Below are 27798 nucleotides of genomic sequence, written 5' to 3'. Positions count from 1 at the left end.
ACAATTTTGCAAAATTGCAAAAGTTGTCATGACAACTTTTGTTGCAAAAAGTGCAACTCTAATCAGATGGTTGTGTAACCACCTCTAATTTGTTGGATCAGGTGTAATATACCTATATAAGGCCTCCCTTAACTTGTAAAAAGGGTTGGATGGCATTGTGGAAGAATTTTGTGTAATGAGCAAGCATATTTTAGTGTTAATTTTACCACAATATAATATTTTTGCTTCTTGATGGTATTGGATGGATTGAGTTCCATACTATACATTTTTCATGTGTTGGTAGATGTTGTCAACTAGTTCTGTGTTTGATTAGATAGGTTGTAGAATCCATTTCATTTCTTTTTTATACATATTTTGGTTTGTACATTGTTGTTGTCTTAAACCAGACAGTTTGTGAAAATCAGGTCATAACTCACATTTCCACTATGGCATCCATACAATACCTTGAAATGTGTGAGGTTTCTCCTTGTACTATGAGCATGCAAGATCTTGCGTCCTGAAAAGTAAATTTTTCCATTTTTTAGTGATGTCCTAGGCAAGCCAAGTGAGCATGATTAGGGATCATAGAGTTTGAAATAGCATTGAATGGGATTGAGTACAATGAATGTCTTAGTCTAAGTGGATGGGGATAAGTGCATGAGAGTGGAGAAGTTATGTGCCAAAGGAGACCTCTTAGGAACATGCCTAGATAGGGATTTGGTCAAACCCTTATGGATCTTGTTAGCAAATTTGTAAACCCTTAAATTTAGGCTTAAAATCATCATTCCACTGTACGAACAAGTTTGGGAAGTGAGACTAGGTGAATCTTAAAGGTTTTTCAAAAGGGTATTAGGATATGAAGTTATTTTTCCACCTCATTAAGAATTTTTCTAAGTTAAGTGTCAAAAGGTGAGTTTGGAGGCCTAATTCCTTGTAGCCCTTCTAGGCCTAAATTGGAGCAATTTCTTAAAATCGATAGAGATTTCAATGGGTTTTTGGTGAAGGAGCATTGGAAGGACTCAAAATAATAGGAAAAATCCATTCTCTCCATAATGAGTAGTTTGTGACCATGTGTGGGTGTTTGGTGTAGATGAACTAGTGAGGCATCTAAGGAGTAATGATTAGTTGATGTTAAGTTTTACATTGGTATAGACAAGTTGAAAGAAGAAGAGCTTAAGAGTGTGATCCTCCTAAGTTAGGGTTAGTGCAAGAACCCTGAAAGGCTAGAAGACAGGCTTAGAGTAAACCCTAGGAGGAGATAGGGTTAAGGAGCAAGACTTGTCCTTGCATCAGAGTTGTATCAGAGTGCCAAAAGATTTGGGATTGTGGTTAGATGTTTCAAATTAAAGAGGAATCAGTCGGTGAAATGATCATGGTGACTAATGTAGAGTTAGCCAAGGAGATGGAAGAGAAAAAGGAGAACAAAAAAATCCTTGAAGTTGAAGCCCTAGAATAAATAGAAGAAGTTGTTGATGCAACCAAGAATAAAGATGAAGAGGGTGGAAGTAGTGAAAAGGGAAAGGCAATTATCAATGAGGACATCATACCTGAACCAAACCCTCCATTGAATGAAGAGCCATTCTTGAAAGCCATCAAAGCACTAGGAGGAAAAACCCTAGAAGGAATTCCATTATTTAATGGAAATGTGGATATTGAAACAATGATGAAATGGATTAAGGGGATGGAGAATCATTTTGAATGTGAAGGTGTCATAGAGGCACACAAAGTGAAGGTTTCTAAACCAAGACTCAAAGGATCAACATTGACATGGTGGAAATACTTGCAAGATGAAAGGGTCAGTATTGGTAAGAAGCCTATAGCCAATTGGAATGCTATGGTGACCAAAGTGAAGGAGAACTATCTGGCAGAAGATTATGAGGTACAATTTCATAAAAAGAGGCAAGGCCTAAAGAAGAAGGACTTGGATTTAGCCTCTTACATAGAGGAATTCCAAAAACTATGCCTTAGGTCAAAGATTCAAGAAGAGGATCTTGTTAAGGTAGAAAGATACTTGGGTGGACTTAAATGGAGCATCCAAGAGGAGCTAAGCCTATGGACCCCTAACATTGTTCAAAAGTGTCATAAATTGGCTCTTAAGGTGGAAGAAAAGAATAGGAAGAAGGGATATTCAAACTTTAAAGGTAGAGGTAGAGCTTGTTGGAATTACAAATAGGAAAGGTAAAAATTTTAGAGGGCGGGGGGGGGGGGGTGAATTAGTAGTTTAAACTTGGACCCATGAAACTTTCACCACATATCCATCTCATGCATTTAATGAGTAAACTAAAATAACATGTAAAACATATATGTCTAAATCATGAAAAAATGTAAGAATTCACACACATAACACTAGATATGATTACCCAAAAACCCTCCAAGTGAGAAGGTAAAAATAGGGTGGGGATGACACCCACAAATCTTCACTACTACAACAATAAAGTGTATCCAATGGAGGTTACAATTTTTTGACCATGAAACATGATCTACCTTGGGAAAGGTCTTCCCTGTTAAAGGCTTACAAAGACAATTAGGTCTCACCTTGTTAGAGGATTTCAACACCCTATTAGAAGTGTGCCTTTTTAGAGGACTTCAACTTACAACTAATTAAGCACCCTATTAAAGGATTTTATATAGCTTGTTAAGACTACTTTGTTAAGAGATTTGACTAAAATCACCTATTAAAATGTCTCTGCATAGGTCTTGCAATTGGCACTTGCTTGCCTGATAATAGATTACCTCCATACAATGTCTTCTTGATCCTTATTGATCATATGCCTCAGTGCTATACACTCTTCTCTATCCTTTGTTTTGCTCTAACTAATTCTATTTAATTCACTCTCTCTTCATAACTTCTAAGTCACCTTGAATGCTCTATTTGTGCATGCAAACTGTCCTCTTCACTCCTTCATTTCCTTATACACTCGATAGATAGTTTAGGGTTTTCATCCTCCTTAAGAAGAATTTGGTGGCTTAGGGTTAAGTATGAATCTACAGATGAGATTCATCCATTTTTTTGCTTAATCCTTCCCTTTTCCCAATTCACTGCATGTAATTGCATAGGGAATCCAATTAGAGATTCATCCTTATCTCCAAAATATCATAATTTACCTTTAAGTCAGCTCAAAAATAGTTTACATGGTTGTTTGTGCCATTACAAACAAATATGTCAAAACTGTATCACTCAACATCTAAAGTCTCTGATACTCGACATGCACTAATCTCTCTACTATGACTTGGCACCTGCATTGCTCAACATCCACTATTTACTAAGCTCCTAAATCACTTGGCATGGTCTATCTGCTCAACACTTGAGTGACTTGAAAAATGAGTGGCTTGACAGTCATTATAGCTCGGCATGGTCTAATATTTATATTTTGTGCTCAACATGTATTACTAGTTTGGTCTGAACTAAGTAAATAGCTTAAGTGTGTTGACACTCAACCAATCTAAGATCAACAATCTCCCCCTTTGATATGAGTGTCAAAAACACTTAAATATACATTATCATCCTTGATTTCTTGAGCATAACATATCCATGACTCAGCTTATATAGAAAACTTCAAAATTTCAAAATTTGTAATAACTTGTATACCTCAAAATTTGATAACTCCCTCTAAGTTGATATGTCTATTCTATAACCAAAATTCTATGCTCCTTTGGAGTAAATGTCTCTCTGCTAATACACTTTGACTTTGATGCCCTATTTTACTGATACTCTTTCATTTGATATGCTCTCCCTTAGCTGATATCTACCATTTTTTTTTTCTCTGCTTTATTTCATTCTAAAAAATGTATATACTCCCCTTTGTTATTATTCTCCTCAAAATATTTTTCCCCCTACTACTATGCTCCCCCTTTCTATTTCTCCCCCTTTCTGACACTTATGTCAAATGGGCTATACACTTATTATGTGTTTGTCCAGAAAGGATTTATGGACATCCAATATGATCTTTAGGGCTACATCCCAATTATCACATGCAACATCCAATGACTTGAGTTGTATTTCAAGCTTAGCAGCAAGGTGAACTAGACCATCTAAAGTAGAAATTTTGGGGTCTTTCTTCAATAGAGTTTCAACATAACCTAGCTCTTTGTGCAATATTTCCATGTGTGGGGTGAGGGTTTCTTGAATGCTTGTTAGTTTGGCTCTTATGTTAGCCTCATCTACTGTCAATATAGCTAACTGACTTTCTGTCTAAAGAAATGTTGTAAAATGCTTCTCACTTTGAGTTGGATTTGATGGTAATCTTGCACTTGATGCAGAAACTTGGCTCTCCAGGCTTAGAATGTGACTCCTAGTCTCTTGAGTGAAGAGTGATGGGTTAAAAAATTTAGTATACAATGAGAAGATGTTCTCAAGTACCTTCTTCACATCCTCAACCTTAGTTGCCAATGCAACTTGTTGTAGCACTATCTCACTAGATATTTTCTCATTGACCTTGCTTTGAAACTTCTTTTCTGACCATTCTAAAAGTTTGGCATTTGTATCAAGGTCTTCATTATAGACCTTTTCCACTATATATATTAATTATTCTAATAGTGGCTTGGTCCCTTCAGGCATTGGCATATTAAATGCATCTAGAAAGATGTTCTTAATGTCTTGAAGTGCTTGCTTCTACCTATGTTCTCTCTTAAGCATTTTTTGATGCTTTTTCCTTTCTAAGGCCTACTGTAGTATGCCTATTTTCTCTAATGTCATAGTATCATAATCACATTTTGGTATAAATTTTTTTTCATCAAGGCTTATACCTCCATAGCAAATTACCTTTTCAACCTTTGATGAGCTTGGGCTTGGCATTGAGATTTGCAATGGAATAGCTTCTGTACTCAGCTTCTGAAGAGTTTTTGTAGAAGAAGTGCTAGATGTTGGTAAAGCTACTAGTGCTTGAATGGTCACTTGTTCCTTCACCTTAGGTGTTAGCTCACTCTCTTTAGGCTTACCCTGGTCTATTACTATGACTTGATTAGCACCTTGTCCTTGTATTGTAGGTGCAGATGAGTCTATCTGACCTGTTTCTTTCTGTCCCACAATGATGTCTTTCTCTTATGTTGTTTTCTTCTCAATTGTATCAATCTTAACAATTGTATCAACCTTGGTAGATGTAGCTTTTGGTATTTGGACCAAAGGTTGTACATTAGTGACTGAAGGGATGATGGAAGGTGTTTCTTCTGGATTCACCTTTTCCCCTGTAACATCAGTCATAGACTTTTGTAGTTCTTCTACACTAACCAAAACTAGATTGCCACAAAGTTTGGCCTACAATGTAGATTGACTTAGTATTTTCTTCAAATCTTCTTCAGTAAGAGGATTGATGTTCTGAGCTGATAGATCAAAGACATCCTTGATAGTTATAATTTTAGTTGTCTTAGTTATGTCATGTGGAGGACTGACACTTGGCAATTGTGTGTCATGCACACTCTGTTCTTCTTGCTACTCAGGCTCACCTATTGCCTTGTCATATTCTTTCATTTCTATCTCTCTTCCAACTATGTTATCTTTGTCATCATCTTTAACCTTTGAAGGTTCAACTTCTCCTTTCTTAATTGTGGTTAACCCATAAATGAGTTTCCGTATCTGAGTTGATTTCTTTACAACATCCTTAATATTATTTTGTAGAATGCTAAAGGCTCTGTATTTAGGTGTGTACCTAACTACATATTTCTTTATAGTCTTAGAAATTTGTGCCTTTGTCAATTCAGGTATCACTTGGGCTAGTGTGGTCTCCTTGATTTGTCTTTCCACATTTAGACAATGATGCCACTTTTCTCAACTATGTCATATAGAATTTTAGGTACTGAGTTGGAAAATTCTAAGAGTGTTGTCTTGAATTTTGACATCATGGCATATAGGGCCTCATCCACTTGGTTTTTCTCCTCTTTGCCCAATTTGTCAAAATCAACATGACTAAAACTTGATAGATCTACATTGTTCTTAACATTTTCACATACATTTTCAAGATCTAAGAGAGGATTATGACTCACCACCTTAAATTGGTTGTTATTTTCTAACCCTATCTTCTCTTCATCAGAATCTAGTTGTGCCATATATTTCCTTCTTTGTCTTTTTTGCTTCTGACCTCCTTGCTCTATTTTCTTTTGCCTTTTGTGTTGTAGCATGTGTTCTAGCTCTTCATGTAGGTGCAGTGGGCTTTGGTTGACTTGGTTTGACAAGTTTCTTGGTCCTTTCCATAGGCTGTGCCTTGGCCTTCCTTTTCTTTTGCTTGGCAAGAGTGGGTTCTTCCTTGGCTTCTTCTTCCTTGGCACCTTCAGTCTCCTCCTCTTCTTTATCTTCTCCCATGCCCTATGTCAAAGCTAGAGGTTCTTGAGCTTGTGTTCCTTCTTCCTCTTCATCCTCTTCTTCTTCTTCCTCTTCCTCCTCAACACCCTCTCCAAATTTGGCTTTTAGTTTGTTTACTAGCTTGTCCTTCTTCTTGATTGTAGAGGCAGTCTTCAATTCCATAGAAATATTTGATTTCACCATCTCATAGTTTCCAAAGAATTTTTCACTTTTGTCTACTTCTTTTGCTAGTAAGGTTATGATGGTTGTAGAGGCTTCATCCACATTGATTTCATAACCTAAGGGTCTCAACCATCTTACCCTTGGTGTGGCAACTTAAAAAAATGTATAATTAACATCCACAAGAAAACATACATCATAATAATGCTTTTCAACCAAAGATATTGGTATTCTTAGTCTCTGCTTCATTGACATTTTGAAATCTTCAAAGTAACTAGTCATTAAGGATTCAAAATTTTCTCCTAGCTACTTAATATATTCACCTATCTGCAATGCAACTAATCTGCTGGTCTTCCATCCAATAGTACCAAATGAGGGGAATGTGTTTGTACATAAAATAATATAAAAATCAATATTGAACCAAATTTGCATTGTGCACTCTTGGTTTTCCTAAATGCTCCAAGGTTCTCCATTAGTTATTGCAATTGTAGTTCTGCTAGATCATATGTATGACATTTCTTGACAATCTTATATCCAACATCCACAACTATATAGGGTACACTATTCAATCTACTAGATTGATAGAAATTGTGTGATATAACCCTTACAATAAAGTTAATAAGAGGATCAATGATTGTATCTATAGTCATACCTCTTTTATTCTAGACAACTCTATTATTCTTCTCAATCACTTCCTTGGAATCACTTCTTAATGTCTTAGGCTGATCTAGGGTTGGGTAGCTAGTAACCCTATGAATTATCCTCTTGATAATTTTGATAGGTCCACCCTCCAGCCATAAGGAACCATCATGAATTCAGCTCAACATTGTTCGTATCCATTCTGTCTTAAATACATTTGGAAAATCGAGAGCTCATGTTAAACCCTTTTTCTTGACAATTTTGTACTCTTCTTTCAAAACACCATTTTCACATAACCTGTTGTATGCACCTCTGATTTCCATGTTGCCAATGCTTCCTATCTTGCAGTTATAAATTTTTTTCACATCTTATACCATTATTACATTTGGCAAGATCTTTGACAATGTCCCAAAATGGTCTTGTTTATATGTGATGTCAGGAATGGCTTTAAAAATGGGTTGTTTAACTTCATTACTCACTAACTAGATGTTTAAAATTTCCTTCCCTTCAACATTCTTTGAACTTGATGCCATTGTGTCAAACTAGAGTTTATGAAAATTAAAATTATGTAGCTTGGGCTCTTGATAAATACCTTAAGAGATCTGATGAATTGGTGTGAGATCGTTGATAAAGTCTTTTGCAAACACTTGGATGAGTTTCCAGATCACCTTCTACTTTGCTTTCTCTTTCTTGAATTTGAAATGATGAAGAATGAGCTAAAATCAATCGAATACCCTTTAAAACCCTTGCATTTAATGCTGGCTTACACAGTTGTAAGCTCAACATCAACCAATTTTAGGCTCACTCGGCATCCATTGACATTTGAACCATTTGATAACCACTACAAGTTTGGCATGAACTAGCCAGATTGCTAGCTTGACATCTTCTAGCATTCCACTCGACAGACATAGGAAACTTTTCATGCTTGACAACAACATGAAAAACTTAACAATTTATCTTGAATTTATATCAACGTTTTGCATCTTTATTCATGCTAGTGTAGTCTTTTTAGTGCTATCTCCTTTTGAAATTGATGCATGATATAGCCTTTAAATATCAGTCCCACATACATCTTGATTGTTTTAGTTTGATGAGGTGTGATCACTTGACCGATTTGGTGAAGTGATCCCTTCTCCATTTGACATGTTGCAATCATCCTTTCTTCATCTCATCTCTGATGTGTTCAACATCTGCCTTGCCTTTTCCTTTATCAAATTCACAACTTGGTGCCTTCACCTAGTTGGACAATGCCTACTAATGTGACTTGTCTTCAAATAGCTGAAACATGTAGTTTGACTTAACCACCTTTTGTAATTACCATTGAAGTGTGTCCTGATAAAATTGTCAGGAACATGTTCGTATTCTTGACAATAATGACACCTATATGTTGTATTATAATCCCAATTATGAGAGGTTCCATTGTTCCTTACCTTTTCTTGCTTGTTTGATAATCACATGGGTTTGGATTTGCATTCAAAAGCTCTATGTCTATACTTCTGACAGTTGTAGCAATATCCTTCAAATCTTTGTGTATGCATGGTTCTAGTTTTGTATTCATGTGCCTGATGACCTTGTTTGTTGTACTTATGGCAGTCAACCATGTTCTTAGGCTTGACATTCTAATTTTCAATCTTGCTCTTGTACACATTAGCAGTATGCCCTTTCTTACCACAATTGTGACAAGTAGGTTTGGAGTTCTTACCTTTTTTGATCCTTTCTTCTGCACTTTTGGATGATTCTCCTTCTTCAATGCTTGTATATAATAGTCTTGATGTATCATTCTTGGATTTAGGAGATCTCAATAATTGCTCAAAGTATTTGATGGCTTCATTTGGTTTGTTGAAACTTTTAGAAAATTCCTTTTCTCTCTTTACGTCACTCTATAGTTGTTCAATCTACAACTTCAATGTAGTTATCTCAATGTCCTTGACATTCAATTCATAATTGGCACTCATCATTTGACTTAGACTGTCCAATTGCATGCTGGAAATCTTGGTTAGATTTGTTGACTTCTCTTCTAGTCTGTTGGCAAGAATTCTTTTGTCTTCTTCAATCATGGCTTTGTCTTCCATAGCTTTCTTCTTTTGTTCAACCACTCCTCATAGCATTATAGCTTGTGATTACTACTCTAATTTGAGATTTCTAATTTCCTCAACTTGGACTCTATTCTTTTCCATTAGATCTATAATTGTTGCATCAAATTCATTGGAGTTTCCATGTACAAATAGTTTGGTAGTGTCTATCTCTCTATATTGTGTGTCATAAACTTCTTTGGGGGGGGGGGGTGGTTGGGTTTGAATCAGTAGTTTAAGCTTGGACCCATAAAAATTTCACCACATATCCATATTATGCATTCAATGAGTAAACTAAAATAACATGTAAAACATATATATCTAAATCATGTAAACATGTAAGCATTCACACACATAACACCAGATATGGTTACCTAGAAACCCTCCAAGTGAGAAGATAAAACTAGAGTGGGGATGACACCCAAAAATCTTCACTACTGTAGCAATAAAGTGTATCTAATGAAGGTTACAATGTTTTGAACATGAAACATGATCTATCTTGTGAAAGGTCTGCCCTATTAAAGGCTTACAAAGACCATTAGGCCTCACCTTGTTAGAGGATTTCAACACCCTATTAGAAGTGAGCCTTGTTAGAGGACTTCAACTTACAACTAAATAAGCACCCTATTAAAATATTTCATACATCTTGTTAAGACTACTTTGTTAAGAGATTTGGCTGAAATCACCTGTTAAAATGTCTCAGCATAGATCATGTGGTTGGCACTTGCTTGCCTAATAATAGATCAACTCTATACAATGTCTTCTTGATCCTTATTGATTAGATGTCTCAATGTTGTACAATCTTCTCTATCCTCACTCTCTCTTCATAACTTCTAAGTCACTTTGAATGCTCTATCTGTGCTTGCAAACCATCCTCTTTGCTCCTTCAATTCCTTATACACTCAATAGATAGTTTAGGGTTTTCATCCTCCTTAAGAAGACTTTGGTGGCTTAGGATTAGGTATGAATCTATGGTTGAGATTCATCCACTTTTCCACTTAATCCTTCCCTTTTTTTGATTGGCTGCATGTAATTACATAAGAAATCCAATTAGAGATTTGTCCTTATCTCCAAAATATTTTAATTTACCTTTAAGTCAGCTCAAAAATGGTTTACATAGTTGTTTGTGCCATTAAAAATAAATATGTCAAAATTATCTCACTTGGCATCTGAAGTCTCTGATACTTAGCATGCACTAATCCCTCTCTTGAGACTCAACACCTACATTGCTTGAAATCCATTGTTTAATTGGCTCCTAAATCACTTGGCATGGTCTATCTGCTCATCACTTGAGTGACTCATCATATAAGTGGCTTAGCACTCACTATAGCTCGGCATGGTCTAATATTTATATGTTGTGCTTGAAATGTATTACTAGTTCAACATGAACTAAGCAAATAGCTTAAGTGTTTTGACACTCACTTGTCAAAACCAATTTGAGATCAATAGAGGCAAAGACCAAAGATGGCATAGAGGTGGATACCAAGGCAGAGGCAATGATAAGAGAAACCAAGGCGAGTCTAAACTAGAAAAGTAGTGTAGTGAGACTACTCCAAGAGGAGGTTATTCAAGAGGAAGAGGAAATCGAGGAGGCTCAAATAGAGGAAGAGGTACAGGTAGTGAAACTTCTATTTTGCAAGTATGAAGTGTTATACTTGTGGTCAGTTGGTTCACCCTATCTATAGGTGTCCTGAGAAGCCTACTTCTTCAAGTGGTGATAAGAGAGTTTCCTATGCTCATGAGGACACCATGAGTTCTAAGGCATCTAAGGTAGATCATATTGATTTAGAGATATGAGAGAACTTAATGTTCACAAGAGTGTTGATCAGACAACCAACCAAGTATAAACCCAAGCACAGAAGAGCCTTTTTTAGAATTAGGTGCAAGATTTTGGGCAAGGTGTGCAAAGTGATTGTGGATTCAAGCTCCATAGACAACATCATATCATAGGAAGTAGTAGAGAAGTTCAAGTTAGTAAGGTACCTCATGTTAACCCATACAAGGTAACATGGTTGAACAAAGGGTAGAGTGTGTTGGTGAATGAACAAACTTAGGTAGAGTTTTCAATTGCAAGGTACAAGGATAAATTAATTTGTAACATATTGCCTATGGATGCATGCCATCTATTATTGGGTAGACCTTGGAAATATGATAGGAGTGTCATCTATGATGGGAAGAAGAATTCTCTCTTTCAAGAAAGATGGGAGGACCTTCAAAATTTAGTCCTTGTTGGAGGAGGATGAGTCATAGTTTAAAGCTCTTGGTGTATTGTTGAGTAGTGGCATGGAGTTCATAAAGTCCCTTAGACATGAGAATAGTGAATGATATGTCATTCTTATTAATCCTAAGGAAGAAGAAAAGACCAAACAAGAGTCCTTACCCACTGAAATCCAAGGGATGCTTGAAAAATATAAGGACATTGTGAGTGATGGAACACCTACAAATTTACCTCCTAGGAGAGTGATAAGTCATTAGATTGAATTTGTACCCATGTTGTGATGTGGAGCCTAATTAGACTCAAAGGTCTATTCAGTGCAATTTCTCCTTATATTATTTCTATAGGAGTTTGGGGGTAGCACCCATGCGGGGTCCTAGGGCAGTGCCCCAAGTGTGCTCCCTGTCATAGTATAGGGTGGGGTTGAGGGGAAATGCCCCTATGGGGGCTTTTAGGGGTAGCTCCCCTGAAGCCAAAAATAACCTTATATTGTAAAAGGCGTCGGTTGCTATTTTTCCCATTGGACAACTTATTCTAGCCCTAATTTTGTAAGCGGCAAAAGCTTGTATAAAAGGCTTAGGGTTAGGGATTTCATAATGTAATGGTGATATTGTAGCTTCTTGTGGAGGTATTGAGCTATAAGGGATTGTGGATTGTAATCATTTGATAACAATATTGGACTTGTTGTTGGTGGACATAGTTTAGGGATTGGGTGAACCACTTTAAATCCTGATGTCTTGTGTTCTCTTATGTGTGATCTATTATTTTATGATATTATTTATATTTGCATGTAATTTTTATTTTTGTCTAAGGTTTAATCCTAACAAGGGATATCAAAGCCAAGTTAGTTGTAAAAGGATTTGCACAAAAAAAAGGCATTGATTTTGATGAGATATTTTCTCGTATTGTCAAAATGACTTCTATTCGCACTATTTTAAGTATTGTGGCTACTGAAGATTTGCATTTGGAGTAGCTTGATGCTAAAACAACCTTTATTCATGGTGATTTGGATGAAGAGATATATATGGCACATCCACAAAGATTTGAGGTCAAAGGTAAGGAGAACTTAGTGTGCAGATTGAAGAAAAGTTTATATGGCTTGAAGAAAGCACCTAGGCAATGGTATCTAAAATTTGACAAGTTTATGCATGAGCATGGATATAGTAGGTTCCATTTAGATCATTATATTTATGTTAAGAGGTTGGATGATGAAAACTATATTGTTTTATGTTTATATGTTGATGATATTCTTGGAGTTGGGTCTAACATGGATCACATTAAGGGGCTAAAATGCCAATTAGCACATGCATTTGCTATGAAGGATTTGGGGGTAGCAAAAAAAATCCTTGGTATGAAGATTTGTAGAGATAAGAAGAGTAGGAAATTGACTTTATCTTTGGCTGATTATATTGAGAAGGTGTTGCAATATTTCTCTATGGAGAATGCTAAAGCTGTCAGCACACCTTTACCTAGTCATTTGAAGCTGACTAAAGATATGTGTCCAAAGACACAAGAAGAGGAGGATAAGATGTCCAAGGTACCCTATGCTTTAGCTATAGGAAGATTGATGTATGTTATGATATGTACAAGGCCAGATATTGCACATGTAGTTAGATTTGTTAGCAGGTATACGAGTCATCCAAAAATTGAGCATTGGAATCCAGTCAAATGGATTCTTAAATATTTGAGAGGAACATCTAGTAAGTGTTTACACTTTAGGGTCTCTACTAATAACTTATAGGGTAATTTTGACTCAGATTCGGTAGATGATATTGATACTAGGTATAGTACTACATGTTATGTATTTACTATTGGGGGGGCAGCAGTGAGCTAGGTTTCTAGGTTACATAAGGTTAATGCTTTATCCACTACAGAAGTAGAGTATGTTGCTACTACAGAGGTAACCAAGGAGATGATATGGCTTCAATTCTTCATGGAAGAGTTGGGATACCCTTAGAAGAATAATTGTTTGTTTATAGATAGTCAGAGTGTCATTCACCTTATGAAGAATTCAACTCTGCATTCAAAGACAAAACACATACAGTTACGGTACCATTTCATTCATTCAATTTTGGATGATGGATAGTTAAGGCTGGACAAAATACATACAAATGATAATCCAATAGATATGCTTACCAAGGTAGTAACAAGGGAGAAGCTAAATTCTTCTTTAGCTTTGACTGGTCTTTTATATTGAATAGAATAAAAGAACAACAAAGTCCAGGGTGGTTTGATATTCTAGTGGAAGTTGCAAGTTTAGCAATGCTATGATCAGTCTCCAAGTGGGAGGTTATTATTGTGGAGTTTGATTAGTCTCCAAGTGGAAGATTATTGTGATGTAGATCCTAATTAGACTCAGAGTTTTATTCAACACAATTTTCTCTCTATATTGTTTCTACAGGGGTTTGGGGGCAGCGCCCCAGTTGTGCTCCCTATCACAGTATAGGGTGGGGTCGAGGGGCAATGCCCCCGCAGGGGTTTTTTGAGGGCAACGTTCCCAAAGCCAAAAATGACCTTATATAGTAAAAGGTGTCAACTACTATTTTTCTCATTGGATGACTTATGCTAACCCTAATTTTGTAAGTGATAAAAGCTTGTATAAAAAGGCTTAGGGTTAGGGATTTCATAATGTAATGGTGATATTGTAGATTCTTGTGATGGTATTGAGCTATAAGGGATTGTGGATTGTAATCACTAGATAATAATATTGGACTTGCTATTGGTGGATATAGCCCTAGGATTTGGTGAACCATGTTAAATCTTGCTGTCTTATGTTCTCTTATGTGTGATCTATTATTTGCTGGAGTAGTACTGGGATGGGTGACCTCCTGGGAAGTCCCGGTGCTTCACTCCTATGAGCATCACCTAGATCCAATGAGTGCTAAGTGTTCCATTTATTCTAATGAGAGATGGATTCATGTTGAATGACTACTCATGAAACATGGATTGACGAGTTTGACTCAAAATCATAGAGTTAAATCTTGATAGCAATATCACAATAGTTTACTTATTTTGAACCAATATGACCAAGATTCTCAGAAGAAAACAAAAACATAATGAAGGATTTTAGAAATACAAATCCATAAAACCCAAAAAACACCTGCATGCAAGAACCTATCATAGAGAAGAAAAGAAAAAGTAGAGGCAAGGGTTTGGCTCTAAAAATATGGAAGAGTATATTATCAAACTGAAAAGAAGGAATGGAATTTACAATTGACCAATCCTTATTGAAGGAGATTATAAAACCTAAAAAGGAAACCCTAAGAGGTGAATGAAATTTAATAATTAATATTTAATTATCGAATAGAAATGCATGTTTATAAATGAAATCTTAAGAAGGAAGTAAAGGTAATTTAATAAATGAAATGAAATTAATCCTTTACTCTAACATCCCCCTTAAGACTTACAACATTGCAGCTACAAACAATGGATGAAAAAGAAAGGAAACTACAATGTTGAAAGTAAACTTGGGTCTTGAGAATAAGGCTTGATGAGGTGCCCAATCACAATAAAATCTCTATGAGATAGATAAATAAGTAAAACCAAATGGAAAAAACCCTACTCCAAAAAGAGGTAGAAGAAGCTAAAAGGAAAGAAAAGAAGGAACAAAGGACTCATCATTGAGACCCCTCAAGGACAATTTCCTTTACCCCAAGCATAGAACAAGTTGAAGATACCATGAGGATGCAAAAGGTTTAGTGAGATGTATGCAACCTGTTTAGCATTGGGAATGTACTCCAAGCTAAGAGAGCCATCTTGAATTAGATGCCTGATGAAGTGCATGTGAAGCTCAATGTGCTTGGTCCTCTGATTCTCAACTGGGTTGTAGGAAATGTTTATAGCACTATTATTTTCACACCAAAGAAAGGTGGAATTATTAGGAGGAAATCCAAGCTCTATCATCAACTATTGAAGCCATAAAACCTCTTGAATAGCTAGCACATCTGCCCTATACTCTACCTCTATAGATGATAATGCATGAGCATACTACTTCTTGCAAGACCATGAAATAGGACCAAAACCAAGACAAAAAAAAAACCAAAAGTAGACTTTTGATCATCAATATCACCAACCCAATACATGAGTCTATATAACCAACAATGTGAGGGTCTTTTGATGTGTAGTGAATGCCATAACATGTAGTACCCTATATGTACCTCAAGATACATTTGGAAGCTTTCCAATGACTCTCATGTGGATCCTGTGAGAATCTAGAGACAAGTCCAACTATAAAGGAAATATTAGGAGGTGTGCATGTCAGCTACAACAAACTACCCACAAGCTAACTATATAAAGTGGAATATATTGTAGGAGTAGTGCCAATGGTAGATAAAATAACACCTGACTGAAAATGTGTGGGAGTAGGCTTGTAATCAAGCATTCTAAATCTCTACACCATATCAAGAGCATACTTTTTTTGGAGTATGGCTATCCCATCTGAAGACTAAACCACCTATAGGCCCAAAAAATAGTGCAGAAGTCCAAGGTCTATCATCCCAAACTACTCTCTCAAAGCTTGCTAAACACTCTTATACCATGAAGGATTTGAGAAATACAAATCCACAAAACTTGAAGAAAACATGCATGCAAGAAGTTTCCATAGAGAAGAAAAGACAAAGAAGAGGCAAAATTTGGGCTCTGAAAATATGAAAGAATATATTACTAGACTGAAAATAATGAATGTGATTTACAATTGATCACTCCTTATAGAAGGAGATTGTAAACTAAAAAAGGGAAACCCTAAGAGGTAAATGAAATTTAATAACTAATATTTACTTATTAAATAAAATGCATGTGTATAAAGTGAAATCTTAAGAAGGGAGTAAAGGTAATTTAATAAATGAAATGAAATTAACCCTTTACTCTAACACATAACACCTATCTTCTCCCTCTCTGATGGATGCTCCAAACTCCCTTGTGTTATAAAAAGGTACTCATATTAGGTAGCATGCCTAATGTACCATTTTTTTTCCTGAAAGAACATCCTTAGAGACAAGGGAAAAGGTCAAGGCAAATAACTCTTATATTACATATGAAAATACAATTAAGAGAGAATATCATGATTACATAGATGTAATACTCAATGTTAATGAATACTTATCTACAAATCTTTGATAGAAGTTTCTCCAATGAAGGTCCATATGCATTAAATTAGAAACTAGCTCTATATAAGCATTTGTCAAACCATTAGAATGAAACATTGATTATTATTCCCCCCTCAATGTAAAATTACCACTTATTGCATTTTATAGATTTTCTAGTCACTATCAAACTCTATATCATTGTCTTCATCTTATCATCAAATTACACAACAATGAGGATATGGATGACAACTTCTTCACAATACATGTTTGGCCTTGGTCTTTACCATTTGAGCTTATAATACAACACATTGGATTCATTTTCATTTAAAAATATTTATTATGTTTGTTCCAAAAATTTTTCTTCATTTGACATTATGAAAATGTGATTATCATGAAAGGAAGAGTCTTCTAATTTGTAATTTGGGCCTCATAAATTTTAACTACCAAATCTAAAGGAAATGAAATAACTCTTAATCGAATACCACTTAGAAACATTAAAGTGCTGCTACAAATATAATCATCCAAACATTAGCCATGGTAGTAATCAAAGATCTCTGCACCAAAAGGATGATTAATTTGTGCCAAGATTTTTGTTACATGACATTAGAAGATGAAATGCCTGTTTAATCTCTATTAGAGACTTGCATAATTATTTTCTCATGTACTACTCACCACATCTGAATTCCATTTAAAAATTAGTTTGATTCTTGCCACAAATCAAGAAATCTATTGTACCTTATAATTTTCAAATGGGTTGTTGGACATGTTCCCCATTTAACAAATGCACATGATAGGTTGAACATCCATATATACTAAATTCCCATTAGCCTCCATATATGTGGTTCATTAAAGGAAAAGACAAGGTTGAGTGAAAGAACTCCCATCAATGTGAATACCTATTTTTGTATTTAAAAAACACTAGACAAAGATGCGCTAGGAACAATAGGGTTCTTGCAATCTTTCAAACCATTCTTCTATGTAGTAGGCACCCTTGGAGAAAATGTTACTGCCATATTTTGAACATCTCTTTTATGAAGTAGATGTCCTTGGAGAAAATGTCTAAATATAAACCAAAATCAAAATTGTTCTATTTGACTTAGGCTATAATTGTTGAGATAGTGAATCCCAACGGTTGCCTTGGGTTTTCCCTCCATTTATTATGACACTTAAGTTGATCATCTTATGCTATATATCTATTGTAAACTCATCTTTTGATTGATAATATAATTCCACTCCTCTTAGTGTGGATTTTGTTGGAAATATAAGAGGAGTAATTGAGAGGTGAGGGGTGAATTAGTTACCACTAAAATATTTCCAAATCTCTTAGATGTCAATACAAACTACTTTCTAAGCCAAAATATTGCACTGCTTGGTTAGAACTAGATATATACTATAACTCGGTTAACAAAGTAATCTTAAGATATTAAATGTGTATTAACCTTTAGTAACTTAGCTGTAGAAAGATAAAGTAGTAAGAAAATAATGTGAACACATTAGACATCAAGATTTAACGTGGAAATCCAATTTGGGAAAACCACCAATGCAACTTGTTACAACTTTTCACTCTTTTGAAGTGATACCTATTAGGAGCCAAACCTATTAAATGTTACAAAACACACTGTTAGGTGTGACCCTATTAAAGGATTTGAATCACCATGTTAGGAGTGGCCTTGTTAGAGGTCTTAAGATACTTCAATCTAGAAATGCCACCTTGTTAGAGGATTTACAAAATAACTTTTAAGTCAACTCTATTAAGAGATTTCTTCACTGCTACAATTGTTAGAGAGTAACAATGATTGACTTGATTGATGAGGCAACTAATTTGTAAATTTAGATCACTATTTTGGCTTATCCTCTAGATCCTCCCTAATTAGAATATTCTTTGTAGCTCCTTGGATATTCTTCCCTTAATTAGATATCCCTTTTAATTCACATCTTATTATCTTCTCCATACTTCCATATTTCAATCCAAAAGTTGACCTTTCATATATATGAAACCCAATGTCAAGTCAGCTTGAATACCCTTTCAAATAAATAGTTAACATCCACTAGGTCAGCTAGCAATAATTACATAACTGACAAAAAGATTCTATTGTTACTTGACAGATACTAAAACTGAGTTAGTTGGTTAATATTGAGTTCGTTTGGTAACTGACCTAACTTGGTTAACACATGAATCCTTCATTGACTGACCTAACTCAATTTACACTGGTTCTCTGAACTTAGTACCTTTTGAATCCTGCTCAACTGATACTAGAGTCTTCTAATCTTAGTTACTACTAGTAATAGAATGTGACATTTGTGTAACATTAATGACAATATACAATTGATTAATTGATTTCAACAATCTCCCTCTTTGGTATTGATGGCAACACAACATGTCATAAGAAAAGAAAACTTAGAGAAATAGAATGATTTATAGAATTTTATAATATCCTTAGTTTCTTTCTAATTCTACATCCATGAGAATTCCCTCAGAGATTCTCCTTCTAACATCAGACTCTATCTAATCAACATCTCCCTCTTATAGTTAACTTCCTTTGATTCAAAAAATAATCAATTTCTCCCTTTATTCTTTTGATATGAGCATGTTGCAATCTCTCCCTCTTTGACATCAAATGCCAAAGATTTCAAAAAATGAATTTGTAATGTACCTAATGTACTAATTCATATGCAATAAGCTCTAAAATTCTTGCATCAACTTGATAGATCTTCAATCTAGTTTGGTTGATGCATCACTAATCTATACTCTAGTGAGCATGAGATAGGGGAATGACCCCTAACTTACCTCTTAGATAAAAAAATGCATCCTTAGGTAATGGCTTGGTGAATATGTTAGCAACTTGCTCCTTTGTGTTCACATATTCCAATCTACCCTCTTTATCTTGAACTAATTCTCTCAGAAAACGATACTTGATTGCAATGTGTTTTGTCTTGGTGTGCATCACTGGATTCTTGGATATGTTGATTGTACTTGTGTTATCATAGTAGATGATCACATGGTCCTTGATTTTGTCCTTCATTCTTGATAATAGTTGCTTGATCTAGACTATGTTAGAACAATTAACTACAACAACAACATATTTTTCCTCTATTGTAGACTGAGAGATGCAATCTTGCTTCTTACTTGTCCACAATATTAACCTCTTTCCAAGAAAGAATGCTCCTCCACTAGTGCTTTTCCTATCATCAATGCTTCCATCCCAATCTACATCAGTAAAGGATTTCAACTCAAAGTTTCCTCCTTTATTGTACCATAGACCATATTCTTGGGTGCCTTTTAGATATCTCATGATTCTTTTGACTGCCATCATATGATTTTCTTTAGGATTTGTAGAAAACTTTGCAACTATACCAACTACTAATGCAATGTCAGGCCTTGTGTGAACCACATACTAAAGTTTCCCATTCATGGATCTGTAGGTAGTCTGATTTACCTCTTTTGAATCATCATTCTTTGATAGTTTTTGTTAAGTAGGCATAGGTTTTTCAACTAGCTTGGAATCTCCCATTCCAAAAGCTTTTAGTGTTTCCTCTAATTGAGATTTAGTTTGAACTATTTGCAACTCGAGTTCTTCTATTCAAGACTCAATTTCCTCTGACTGAGCTAGAAAACATGTAGTTTCAGTGAAGTCTAGGTAAAGAAAATTACCTTTAGTCTGATTTCCATTCCCAACTAGGTTTTCTTTACCATCCAATGACTTTGCTTTCCCATTCATGAATTCTACCTTGTATCCAAATCCAATGTTGTTCAACTATGTCACACTCAAAAGATTGTCTTATTCCTTCAACCAAGTAAGTATTATCACATTTAAGTCTACCAGCCAATGCAATGCATCCATTTCCTTTCATATAACATGGTTCATTATTTCCAAATGTAACACTTCCACCATCATAGTGTTCTGAGTGTTCAAACTTAGTTTTGTCACCAATCATGTGATGAGAGTAGCCACTATCTATTACCCATGTAGCATTCTTGCTAACATTAGATATAAATGCCATCTTTTAAGTTTCCTCATCATCTAATTCATCCTTAACAACAATACATACCATTTCATCTTTATCATAATTTTTATAATCTTTAGCAATATAACAAGATTTCTTACCTTTGTCTTTGTAGTCTTTGTAGATCTTGAAATCTTTCTTTCCTTTGTACTTTTTGAATTTTCTGTCATTTTTGCTTTCTTTTTTTGGACACCTTGTAGTAATGTGACCAACTTATTCACAAGAGAAATAAATCAATGGAATTTTTCCTTTATATTTATCTTTGCCTTTTGGTAACCTTCTTGCAAGAAGGGTTTCAACAACTTCAAGGTTATCATCTGAATCATCATCTTCTTCACTACCAATCTATTTTCCTTTTGAATTTCCTCCCTTTCTACCAAGATTTAATTTGGCTTTTAATGCTAATTATATGTTATTAATGTTAGGAAGATAGTTATCAAAGTTATCCAACTAAAAAGATGTCAATCTTCCCACTAGTGCATCCAAAGTCATATCATTTTAGGATCACATCTCATCTCTTGAATAAATGAAACTCTAATTGCATAAATAGGAAGGAGAGTTCTTCATACCTTTTGACTACTATAGTATCATCTATTTTTCCTCTTGTAGCTTTGATTGCACTTACATTTGCTTTGAATATTTCACTGTATTTTGCAATGTTCTCATCTTCTTTCATCTTCATCTGATCAAACTAGCCTCTTAGACTTTCTACTTTAGCTCTTTTCACATTATCATATCCTCCATAGATCTTTTCTAGCTTGTTCCACATATCATAGGTAGTAGGGAAATCTTTGACTTCATCAAATTTAAAGTAGTTGAAAGAGGTAGCAATATCAATCATCATTGTGTTGTGATTCTTCATGTCCATCATCTGATCCATAATTAAAGGCTTTGGAGCTTCCACATACTAATTCTCTAAGATGTGTAGAATTTTATCTCAAATGGATCCCAAATGTAGCTTCATTAGTTCTTTCCATGCTGAAAAGTTCTCTTTGTTAAGCTTGGGGATCCCTCTTCTATAAGACATCTTTGATCTTTAGCTTAGGTATTTGAAACCTTTTTTGCAAGCATCAAATGCTCTGATACCAATTTTTGGATATATAAGAGGAGTAACTAAGAGGGGAGAGGTGAATTAGTTACCACTTAAATAATTCCAAATCCCTTAGATGTCAATAAAAACTTCTTTTTAAGCCAAAACCTTGCATTGCTCAGTTAGAACTAGATATATAATGTAACTCAATTAGAAAAACAATCTTAAGACATTAAATGTTTATTAACCTTTAGTAACTTAGCTATAGAAATATAAGGTAGTAAGAAAATAATCTAAAAACATGAGACACCAAGATTTAATGTGTATATCCAATTTGGGAAAACCACCAATGCAACTAGTTACAACTTTTCACTTTTCCAAAGTGAGCCTTATTAGGAGCCAACCTTGTTAAATGTTTATGACCCTTGATAAAAGATTTGAATCACCTTATTTGGAGTGGCTTTGTTAGAGGTCTTAAGAAACTTCAATTTAGAAATGCCACCTTGATAGAGGATTTACAAATTATTGTTAAGTCAACTTTGTTAAGAGATTTCTTCACTGCTACAATTGTTATAGAGTAACAATGATTGACCTGATTGATGAAGCAACTAATTTTTAGATTCATATCACTATTCTAGCTTATCCTTTGGATCCTCCCTGATTAGAATATTCTTTGCAACTCCTTGGATATTATGTCCTTAATTAGATATTCCTATTAATTCACATCTTATTATCTTCTTCATACTTTTATATTTCAATCCAAAACTTGAACTTTCATATGTATGAAACCCAATGTCAAGTAAGCTTGAATACCCTTTCAAATTAATAATTAACATCCACTAGGTCAACTAGCAATAATTACATAACTGACAAATTTTTTTTGTTGGTACTTGACTGACACTAAAACTGAGTCACTTGGTTAACACTGAGTTCCTTTGGTAACTGACCTGACTCGATTAACATAGGAATCCTTCATTGATCAACCTAACTTGGCTTACACTGGTTCTCTAAACTTGGTACCTTCTAAATCCTACTCGGCTGATACTAGAGTATTCTGAGCTTGATTACTACTAGTAATAAAATATGACATTTGTGTAACATCAATGGCAATATACAATTAAATAACTGATTTCAACAATTATCTTTTGATTGATAATATAATTCCTCTCCTCCCAGTGTGGATGTAGCCACAAGTTATGGTGAACTATGATAAACTAGTGTATTTATTGTTCTTCTTAATCTTTCTATTCTAAATTTTCTTTTTACACTTTCATCACACTTCACAATTGGTATTAGAGCTTGACATAGTTGCCAAAATCAATTTTGATGGTTAAAATTCTACAATCAGAGAAGATTTGAGAGTGCAAATTTTTTTGGGGTAGAATTTCAACCCATGGAAAGTATAGATGCATTCATTTCTTGTGAAGCAAGACTTGTCACTTGCTATTGGGGGAAAACTAAGAAACCAGTTGCAATGTTAAATCAAGATGGGGAAAATATTGATGAGAATTTGATGGAATCAATCTTTCTTTTGCTATCTCATTTTTTTTTCAATGTATCAAATGAAAAGACAACAAAGGAAGTTTGGGGTGAACTTCAAGGCATGTATGAGATGGCATTAGTTGTGAATAAATATTTTATTGCAAAGAAGATCTACAGGCTCAAAATGAAGGAAGGGACTTTGATGTCAAATCACATAAATGAGTTCAAGATCATATTATTCCAAGAAACCTCAATTGGAATGATTCAAGATGATGAAACCAAGGCTATCATCTTGCTATATTCCTTTCTTGACAACTGGGATGGTGTAGTTGCAATAGTTAGCAATTCAATTGGTCTATGATGAAGAAGTGGCCACTCTACATAGTGAGGATATGAGAAGAAGCAACAAAGAGTCTTCATTTAGTGATTCTATAATGAAGGTTAGTAGAGAAAATAGAGGAATAAGTCATCATAGAAGCAACAATAATAATAATTCTATATCACAATCAACTACAAGATCATAGTCCTAGGGTAGAAAATGCAGTTATTGGTTTTATGGAAAGGATGGTCACGTCAAGAAGGACTATCAAAAAATATAAGAAGAAATGAGAAAATGTTTTGGATAGGGAAGAAAATATCATTCATGATAAGGATGATTGTATTTTGGTTTTTGTAACAAGTGACACAATCAAGCTCATGGGTAATTGATTTCGGGACCTCTTTTCATTCTTCTTCTTGCATGGATGCCTTCATAATTTATCAAGAAGGTAAGTTTGGGAATGCATATTTGGGTGACAACAATGCTTGTGAAATTATTGGGAAGGGTAATATACTATTATCGTTAGAAGGAGGTGTTTAATGGTTGCTCAAAGATGTTAGGCATGTTCCCAAATTAAAAAAGGAATATGATTTTTGTAAGTTAGTTGTACACTAATGTTTTCTTACAACTCTCACCGACATATGGAAGGTTACCAATGGTTCTATGGTTATTACAAAAGGAGATAAAGTTGAGAGTCTATATACTATAGAGACTAATAATGAGGTGGGAATTTCCATGACTTTTGTGGGAAGTGACGTGGGACTTTGACATCAAATATTAGGCCACATGAGCAAAAAGGGGCTAAAGGTTACTCTTAACTAAGATCAACTTGAGGGTCTTCAATCAAAAGATTTGGATTTTTGCAAACATTGTCTTCATGGGGAACAAAAATGGGTCAGATTTTTGAAGAATGGTCATGACAAGAAGACAACATCATTGGAGTTAGTGCACTCAAATGCCTTTGGTCCTAAAGAGGCTATAACCTCTTATGGAGGAGAAAACTATTTTGTGTTTTCCCTTGATGATTGTACTAGGAAATTTTGGGTTTATATGATTTATAGAAAATTTGAAGTTTTCAAAGATCTTGTTGAAAATTAGAGTGGTCACAAAATCAAATGTTTAAAAATGAATAACGAAAATGAATTTTGTTCATTGGAGTTTGATAAATTTTGTGCAAATCATGGTATTTGATGGGTGATATTTTTTTAATTCATCCCTCAAGAAAATGAGGTAGTGGAAAGGCTCAATCAAACCATTCTTGAGAAATGTTGCTGCATGCTTTCTAATGTTAGTTTAGGTAAAGAATTTTGGGTCAAAGCTTGTAATACAACAGTGTATTCGATTAATCAGAGTCCTTCATCTCATTTGGATGTTGGAATTTTCAAAGAGGAATGAATCAAAAGAAGGATTTCCAACTCACATCTTTGATTTTTTGGTTGTCAACCATTTGTTTATGTTCCTAAGGAGAAGAGGAGAAAGCAGGATTCAAACACATATAAGTATATCTTTATGGGCTATGAGGAAGACCAGTTTGGGTTTTGATTATGGGATCTAGCTCCAAAGAGGATTGTGAGGAGTTGGGATGTGGTCTTTAATGAGAGTAAGTTTCCAACCTTGTTAGAGGAAACACCTCCTAAAGAATTCACTCCTTTATCCATTTTTGCCAATAATAAAAATGGTTTGTCATCAAATTCTCAACCTCAACCTATATTTTCTACTCCTACCTCAGTTTTAGCCCCTATATCATCTATATAAAAAAGAATGAGCCATAACACTGCTTAGTCATCCCAAGAGTCTCTAGAAGATACTCCTTTATGCCATAATTATAACCAAGTTTATGATAGAGCTCACTTCATAGGCCAAAACATGGATAATTGACCCCATAGCACAATCCCTCTACTTAATACATATACTCTACCAATTTTTTTTTGTAGATTCCCTACATATTTATCTCACCACAGTGAGGTGTGTGTGTCGCAAATTGGTCATCTTCCATCCTTGTCTGTTGAAACATCGACACCAAATTCTCTTGAACATAGCACTAAAATCTATTAGTGTACACCTTTATCTAGGTGATTTCATTTATACACCCTCGATTATTGAAATTTCCATGGTGGACCTTATGTAGACACTATACTTGGTGATAATAGTGTATCGTAGGTCAATGACAAGTATCGAGCATCTCAGACCAATAAATTTGGGGATTTTCTCCCTCAAAATTCAGACAGCGTTGAATGAGATTCTACTTCTTCTGTGCATTGGTCTATAGAGGAAATGAAAGGTGTTTTTGGATTGGAAAACCCTATTGGCTCTATGAATCCCGTGGATCCCTTAGCTACATTGGACAAACAATTTATAGTGGGTGTTTCATCTAAAAAATTCCACAATGGGAATAATTCTCTCACTCTAGGTACATGCTCAATTATACATCGATCACATGAAGATTTGAGTGCTCATGTATTTGGTTTTTCAAATGCTCAAACATAATTTTTCCCTTAAGGAACAAGATTTGGATGTTTCTTAGATAGAAATAGCCACTTTGTAGGGCAAGCATAATTATTTGGGATGTCAAATCATTTCAGGTGATTTGATAGATACATATGGGTAGTGAATTCAATAGAAAACTTGTACATCTTCATAGGGGAGTGATTGTGAATTACTAAGAAGCAATTTTGAGAATGAGAAACATATTCAAGAATTCAAGCAGTCTACAAGGAAAATAAGGATGCTTGCAAAATATTCACATTATGAATTGCTTTATTCTAAGGAGGTAGATCCTAAGATTTTAATCTCTGGTCAATCTAAACCGTTCAATTTTATAGATTCTTGTAGAAGTGTTGATAATAATCAATGGACAATTGTGATGGAGGAAGAGATGAATTCTCTCAAAGCTAATGACACTTGGGATTTAGTGTCTCTTCCACCCAATCACAAACCTCTTAAAAATTGTTGGGTATACAAGCTGAAATAGGAAGAGATATGGTGCTCAATTATTTGTCAAAGGACACACTCAATAAAAGGGGCTAAATTTTGATGATATTTTCTTAGTAGTTGCATGAATGACTATATTCTATGTAGTATTTTTTTTAATATCCATTTGGGATCTTTAACTAGAATACTTTGATGTCAAGACAACCTTTCTACATGGTGACATCAATGAGTAATTATACATGAAACAACCTGAAGGCTTTGTCCAAAAGGGAAGGAACATCTCTATTGTCTAGTAGACCCATGCAAGTCCCAAGATAGTGGTTGTGAATTAGGCCCATGCATCTACTAAAAAAGGCTTCCTAATGGTGAGTTTATTAGTTTTCAACTTTATGTTGATGACATGTTAGTTATTGGTTCTTCTCCACCAATTGTTGGTAAGCTGAAGAAAGAGTTAGCTTCTTGGTTTTCCATGAAAGATTTAGGGGCTACCAAGAATATTCTTGGAATGAATATAATTAGAGATAGACAAAATAAAGTGCTTATTTTATCACAAAAGAATTACATTGGCAATGTTGTAGAGAGGTTTGGTATGGCTATAGAAAAAATTGTCTCTATTCCACTTGCTCCTCATTTCTATTTATCTTTTGTTTTGCATCCTAAAACACAAGAGGAAAATGAATTTATGGATAAAATTCCTTAAAAATATATGGTTGGTAGCATAATGTATGCCATGGTTCCTACTTGCCCCTATATTGCTAATGTGATGGGAGTAGGGATTAGGTTCATGAGCAATCCTAGGAAGCAATAAAATGGATATTATAGTACCTCATGGGTACTTCTGATTATGATTATGTTTTGGGTAAATAATAATCTACTATAAAGTTTCACTAATTATAATATTGCTAGATATCTTCATAAATTTAGGTCTACTACTGGCTATGTTTTCATGTTTGTTGGGGCTGCTATTAGTTGGGCCTCAAGGTTGCAACATTTTGTTTCTCTCTCTTCTACAGAAGCCAAATACTTGCCTCTTTCTGAAGGTGCTAGGGAGATGATTTGGTTACAACACCTATTTAGTAATTTACATTGCCAAAAAAATGATAATGTTTTATTTTGTGACAATCATAGTGCTATTTTTATGGCTTACAACCATTCCTCACAGTTGCAGTCTAAAAATATTGACAAACATGCTCATTATATTTGTCATGTGGTAGAAGTAGGAAAATTGACACAAGGATCAATCTGATGAACATGTTGATGAAGGTATTACCAAGGAGAAGTTTTAAACTACCAAGAATTCTCTTGGGCTTTTAAAAAATAAATAAGTTAACATGTAGAGTAAGGGAATGGGTGGTCAATTGAAGCATCCATTATCTTTAGGAGGGAGATTGTTGAGATGGTGAAGCCCAATGATTGCATTGGGTTTTCTGTCCATTTATTATGACTCTTTAGCTGATCATCTTATGCTATATATCTATTGTAAACTCATCTTTTGATTAATAATATAATTCATTTTCTCTCAGTGTGGACGTAGCTACAAGTTGTGGTGAACCACAATAATCTAGTGTGTTTATTCTTCTTCTTAATC

The sequence above is a fragment of the Cupressus sempervirens genome, chromosome 3, assembly GCF_028749045.1.
Source record: "Cupressus sempervirens isolate cs-2001-9-10 chromosome 3, ASM2874904v1, whole genome shotgun sequence".
Lineage (NCBI taxonomy): Eukaryota > Viridiplantae > Streptophyta > Pinopsida > Cupressales > Cupressaceae > Cupressus > Cupressus sempervirens.
The sequence above is the reverse complement of the archived record's forward strand: the minus strand, read 5'-3'. Positions refer to the sequence as shown.